The sequence below is a fragment of the Aptenodytes forsteri genome, unplaced genomic scaffold (assembly GCF_000699145.1).
Source record: "Aptenodytes forsteri isolate BGI_AS27 unplaced genomic scaffold, ASM69914v1 Scaffold273, whole genome shotgun sequence".
NCBI classification, from domain to species: Eukaryota; Metazoa; Chordata; class Aves; order Sphenisciformes; family Spheniscidae; genus Aptenodytes; species Aptenodytes forsteri.
Window position 1 is genome coordinate 2,232,072 of NW_008795041.1, and position 5,934 is coordinate 2,238,005.

General features: G+C 41.5%; 1 protein-coding gene across 2 annotated transcripts in view; it reads right to left on the minus strand.

Moving 5' to 3' along the window:
- MAP3K15 (mitogen-activated protein kinase kinase kinase 15) overlaps positions 1-5,916 on the minus strand; it is a 94,136-nt gene extending 88,220 nt beyond the window's left edge. Inside the window, exon 1 of one of the 2 annotated variants that reach the window (XM_019471428.1) lies at positions 5,819-5,916. The gene's annotated coding sequence lies outside the window, so the exon portion shown is untranslated. The remainder of the gene's footprint in view (positions 1-5,818) is intronic. The other variant, XM_019471429.1, reaches the window with a different exon arrangement.
- Between the last annotated feature and the right edge of the window lie 18 nt (positions 5,917-5,934).

Sequence of the window (5,934 nt, forward strand, 5' to 3'; positions counted from 1 at the left end):
CACTGGCACAGGTTGCCCAGAGAGGTGATGGATGCCCCATCCCTGGAAACATTCAAGGTCAGGTTGGACGGGGCTCAAAGCAACCTGATCGAGTTGAAGATGTCCCTGCCCACGGCAGGGGGGTTGGACTAGATGACCTTTAGAGATCCCTTCCAACCCAAACTGTTCTATGATTTAAACCAAATACACCCCTAGCCATTGAACCAGTTGCAGGGGAAGAAAAAGGAAAGAAAAAATATTAAGTATTCCTCTAGAAAAACAGCAAACCCTGCCTGCTGAGCTAAGCGTCAGAGAGCTAACCCTTAACCCCTTCCCCACTGTTCACTGTCACACCAGGAGCAAAGATAAATTGCAGCAGGAAAGTTTGTCAAAATTTATTTAAGAAGTTATTGCCCTCAGCTGTCATTCTCACCTTCCTTTCAGAGATTGCAACCCCTGCAGCAGAGTCAGCAAGACAAGCATGTGCTTCCAGCTCAGCTACATTAGTTACCATGCCGTGTATTAGCTTAAACTAGTGACAAATGTTTACTGTACCCTGACATACTAGCCTTTAGGCTGAAGAAGTCAAAGCGCCCCTGCCAATTCTGAAGTGGGGACACTGGCCTTCAGAGGGCTTCAGGGCAGGCAGCTGGGTACAGGCAATGATGATTTCTTCAGTGGCTGCCAGAGCCTGAAAATTAGGATCCAGAACATACATTTCCTCCTTCCCCCTTTCATGGTGTAACATGAAGAAAAAGAATTGCAGGGACAAGAAATTAGGGTTTTGTTAAGAGTGGTTCAACTACAGTATAGAAGTAAGGAGGACCCATGCTTCAGTCTCTGTCTGGGCCCCCTCCCAAGTCTAACATCGGCTCCGAGTGAAGATGGGGCTGCAGAGACAGATATCAGACAATGCATTTTGGGGCTGCCTTATCGTGCAGGATGTTGGTTACAGAAGTTCATACATAGCAAAACAACAGAAACAGACTTCAAAATATTCCGCTACACTCACAAATGATCTGACATAGTTTCCTGGATTGTCAGAGGAATACTCATTTTTCTCAGGCAAACTTTTAGCTTTATTCCTCAATACTCCAGTCTCTCTCTAGATGTCTTCCTTTCAGTCGACTTTCATCCTGCTGACTTCAGTGACTGCAGTCATCTCTAAATGCTGTGGTCAAATGGTCGAAGAAATATTCCAAGCCTCAAAACAGATTGCTGTACATCCCTCATGAGGTAAAAGGATGATCAGGATTGCATAGAACCAAAATGGAAACATCCAAAACTCATGCAAGTGTAGAGGCCACTCCTTCACTTAACACTGTAGCACTTCAGGCAGTAAGTTTCAGGCAGACAAGTGAAAGCTACATCTCTTTCTATATAGCATCACCCTTCCATAGGTACAGGTCAGACATTTAACTTTGACATCATGTTTGCTTTCATAGTACATCCAGAACAGAAAGATCCTTTGCAGCTATAGTAAGAGCACAAAGAGGCTGAATCACTCTAGCTGCAACATCACTAACCAAGCCATGCTACCTTTTCACCATGTTCCTTAAGCTGTTTATGAATACCTGTAATTTGATTTTCTACATGGGATAATTCTGAAGAATTTTAAAAATCTTCAGTTAGCTCCTAGGCTCACTGTTCCTGTGTAAAATTGCTTTTATTTTGTGCAAAAAAGCTTCATGCTAATGCCCAGTATCTGTGGCTTTCAGTCTATAAGTGTTGCCTCTCTCTTTCCTCCCAGAGATACAGTCAATGATGCAAGCATCCTTGTTGTTTCTCTGTTAGGTAGATACCATCACCCACTTCTGCATAACATAAATTACTTTGTTGACAGCTTGTTTCTAGCACAGACCAAGCAAAGAGACCTCATCTTTCTGTTATCAAGCCCTTATTTCAGAATTTGTTGTAAATTTGCTCTCGCAAGTGCTGTGGTTCCCCTTTAGCAAAGCATCTTAGAAAGTTTAGTGATTTCTTAAGATCAGGGTCATTCTGCATTACCTGCTGGTCTGCAATAACTAACTGAAGGCATAAGTCACACTTCCATTCATGGTAAGATTTCAAATGATGGGAAGTCAGTAATGAGCACACTCAAGGAAAGAAGAGACATCATACTCTTATTATGGAATATAGGTGGTTTTGCAGCACTCTTCTCAGTGGTTTACTGAAAAATCATCTACTAGAAAATCTGCCTGCAGACAGGAAAAAGAGTTCATCTTTTTCTTTGTACTCTGTCCTTAAAGTTTGCTAGTTTTGTCATCAAAGGTACCAATTCCAAGAATCATTATATTATAGATTCATAGTAAATAAAATAGATAAGCTTACAAGGGCCGGGGGGGGGGAGGGGGGTCATGACATGAAGTAAATGGCTACAATTTCAGGGAGAGTGGGGAAAAAGGGATAACAGCTAGCATTTTTATCAAAGACCCCATTGTTACTATTGTAACATTGTTACATTGTAAGATGGACCTCACTGCTCAGTCTTTAAGCATTAGTAGATGCTTACTGGTTAAGGTTCCAACTAGTAAACCAAGAGATGGCTACGGGCAAGCATCTTTTAGAGAACTCCCACTCTCAGAGCAAGAGGAACTGCTTCTCAAGGTTCTGCCCATGGTGTACAGAAAGTAAATATACATTATAATAGATATCTTAAATATACATTATAATAGATATCTTCAGTATGGGAAACATCTGCTCGATAACTTACACAGGCTGTAATAAAACTTCTTTAGATTTTTTTTTTTTAAAAGTAAACACACAGTAATTTCCTAACACAGAAAGTTCATCACAGGATTGCTCATATTAAAACTCATTCTTAATGTTGTTCTTCATTAAAAACTGAATAGATGCCAACAGTCCCAACCCAACACATTATTCTGGAAAAAAGAATATGGCAACAATGAACTGTATCTATAAAATATAGAAATTAAGAAGGACTGATTTTTCAAAGATTAAAGAAATTGCAAGGTAGCGGATTAAGAATATCGCGTGTAAATGAACAATTATCAGATTCAGCATTTTTGGATAATAGCTTGTTATGTATTCAAAAACAACACAGAGCAGGAAAACAAGAAAGGCATAACAAAAGTTCTCAGGAAACAATGACAGGTCACTGTATATAAAATGAGAACTGAAAAAAATAAAGGCAGCACTTTAAAATCCATAGTAATGAAAATCCAATATGAAATGTAGGTCCACTGCTAGCTGATACCAGAAAGATAAAAGAAAAAAAAAAGAAAAAAAAAAAAAGGAAAGCAAAACAATAAAGTGAAAAGTGTAATGGATATTTTTTGTCCCTTTGCAGAATGAAGCAAGAAGATGCAATTACTCCATGTGACACTGTTAAAGGAACCAAAAATTTCCCCATCTTTAGCATGTAGTAGGAGGAAATGAAGCAGCAAGTACTAAGATAAAGACACTTCATCTCAATGTGCCAGCATAATTTTAGAAGTTTAAAGGTTCTGTCTGAGGATTTCTCTGAACATAAATTTTAGACATACCACAGGAATTGGGAAAACTCCAAAGGATGGGGCAAATGTCAGTACAGCCTGACTATTTTAAAAAAAGATAAAAGGGAATTACAGAGATGTTCAGTTAAAAAAGAGAGAGTAACTGCAGCAATGCAAGAACAAAAAAGCTATTAAAAATGTTGATGCTAGAAGAGCTACTTGTTAAAATATTAAAACAACAGAAGAGCAAAATAAATACTCTATTAAAATGATTGTTTATACTTAACAGCTTTTTTTTTTAATTAAGGATGCTTGCATTTTCCGGGTAACATTACAGTTATGGCAGTTAATTTGGGATCCCTGGCAATGAGTTAATGCTAAAATACTACTAACACATTCAACATGGTTTTCAAAAAAGTATATACAGAGAAATAAATCTCTCTGCTTTTTGACAGCTTGCAGGTCTAGTTGATAAAGGTGACTCATGCTAATACACTTGAGTTTCTCTTAATACAGGTAACTTATAATTAAAGGATGCTTTGACCAAAAAGTTTGCCAAATAAAGGCATACATTACATACATACAGATTAAAAAGTTGTCCCCCTGGCTGATCTCAAAATGTTGCTACCGGAAAGAAATCCACACAAAGACTATTTTGGACAGTCTCCTTTGGAACAATTCCTGGTTCAGGACTATTCAACTAGTTTTTAATGGACACTAAAAATTATATAAAGTATTTGCTGACTAAACCTGGACATAAGAGTGTTGCAGGAGTATCCAGTAACAAGGCACTTTACAAAGTGATAGTAATCACTGATAAAATGATCTTGGTCCTATAAGATGACTTGAATGCAAAAGTCTGCGAAGGTAGGCCACATCCCCAGACAAGAGACACCCACTTCAGAATGCAGCAACTTAAGAAAACATTTTAAATAACTGTCTCAAGCTCTCAGTACAATGCAGAGCAGCTGTGTGCATAATACATTAATAGGACTATTGGTAGAAACAGAGAAATAATTTTGCATTGATGAGACCATCAGTACACTATTATGTGTACCTTCAGAAGGGCTACAAAAATACTGGAGATACAGAAAGAAATTGCTAATTTATGGTTGTGTACTAAGACACACAAAGAATCTATTTATTGCACACTTATGAACCTTGCTAGCAGAGATATAACAAAATCCCCTGACTGGGAAGTTAAAAAACAACAACAACAACAAAGGATGTGAGGTTCCTCAGTATTTGGCGTACTTATCAGGATGAAATGGACTTACCATCATATGAGAATTTAAAGACAAGTTTTAAGAAGTATTCTTTAACACATCTCATGAGCAAAACAAAGTTGTTCTTGTGAAAGATGTTAAGTCAACATGGACTTAACAGTACTCCCCCTCTTTGGAGTCTGTGAATCACCCAGTTTCCTAATGCCTCTTATAAGGAGATGAGAAAAATTATGTCTGTGTGTCTGCAACATGTCCACATACTCACCTTGATGAGTTTTAATGACACCTGTTGACTCAAGGGCTTCCTCTGCTTGCTCAAAAAGCTCACAATTCTCTGCCACACTGCCCAACCAGCCAGATGTTTTCTGAGTGGAGAAGGGACAGCAGCTTTCTTTTGAACCATCAGACACCAGTCACCAGCTGGAGCCTGGACAGGGTGGGCAACACTCACAAGTCTTCTTCCTCAGGACACGCTTCTACACTCCCTTGTTCAGAGCAATGCTGGATCGCTCTGTTCCTGTCTGCATGCAAGCCAATTTCACTGTCCAGGTCTGGAGTTAGAGTGGTGAACATGAAGCATCTGGCCAAGCCAGATCAGAGGCTTCTGGCTGGCCTGTCTTCATGCTACGTCTCGCTCTAAGCTCCCAACCAGGCTGGAAGAGGGTTCTTGGCAAAACACACTAGCACGAGTTTTGCTACTCCTTAGGGCTTGGTTGGGTACCATAGAATTCACAGTCCTGCTGGGGCAACACATTGTGGTGACTGAAAGAGCTCGTGTAAGAGCCTGAATTTTTTCTCACACCTCCTCCTCATCCTTGTGCAGGACACTCCTGAAGACCGGGCTCTTGCTCCCTTCACACAAGGTTCCCCTTGCAGCTATTTTCCTGTCTCCACACCTCTGCTCGAGACCCCCCTCACAGTCTCACATTTGCCCCGTTCCCCCTCTTCTCTGGCCTCTCTGACACCACCTTTACCGAGCCTTCCCCAGGTCGGCCGGCTGTGACCCCACACCCGTTCCCCCCGCTGGCCTCTCTGACACCGCCTTTACCGAGCCTTCCCCAGGTCGGCCGGCCGCCAAAACCCGGGAAGGTGGCACAGGGCAGGGGAAAGCCGAAAGCCGCCTGAGCCCGCGGCCCCGCCTCAGCCCAGCCTGCTCACCCGCGTCGTAGAAGGCGTCCAGCACCGCTGTCTCCCCGAAGTCCAGCTCCCCGAAGTTGACCGTGCCGAGCTGGGCCCCCTCGGCCTCGCAGGCCCGCAGCAGGTACTGCCGCGCC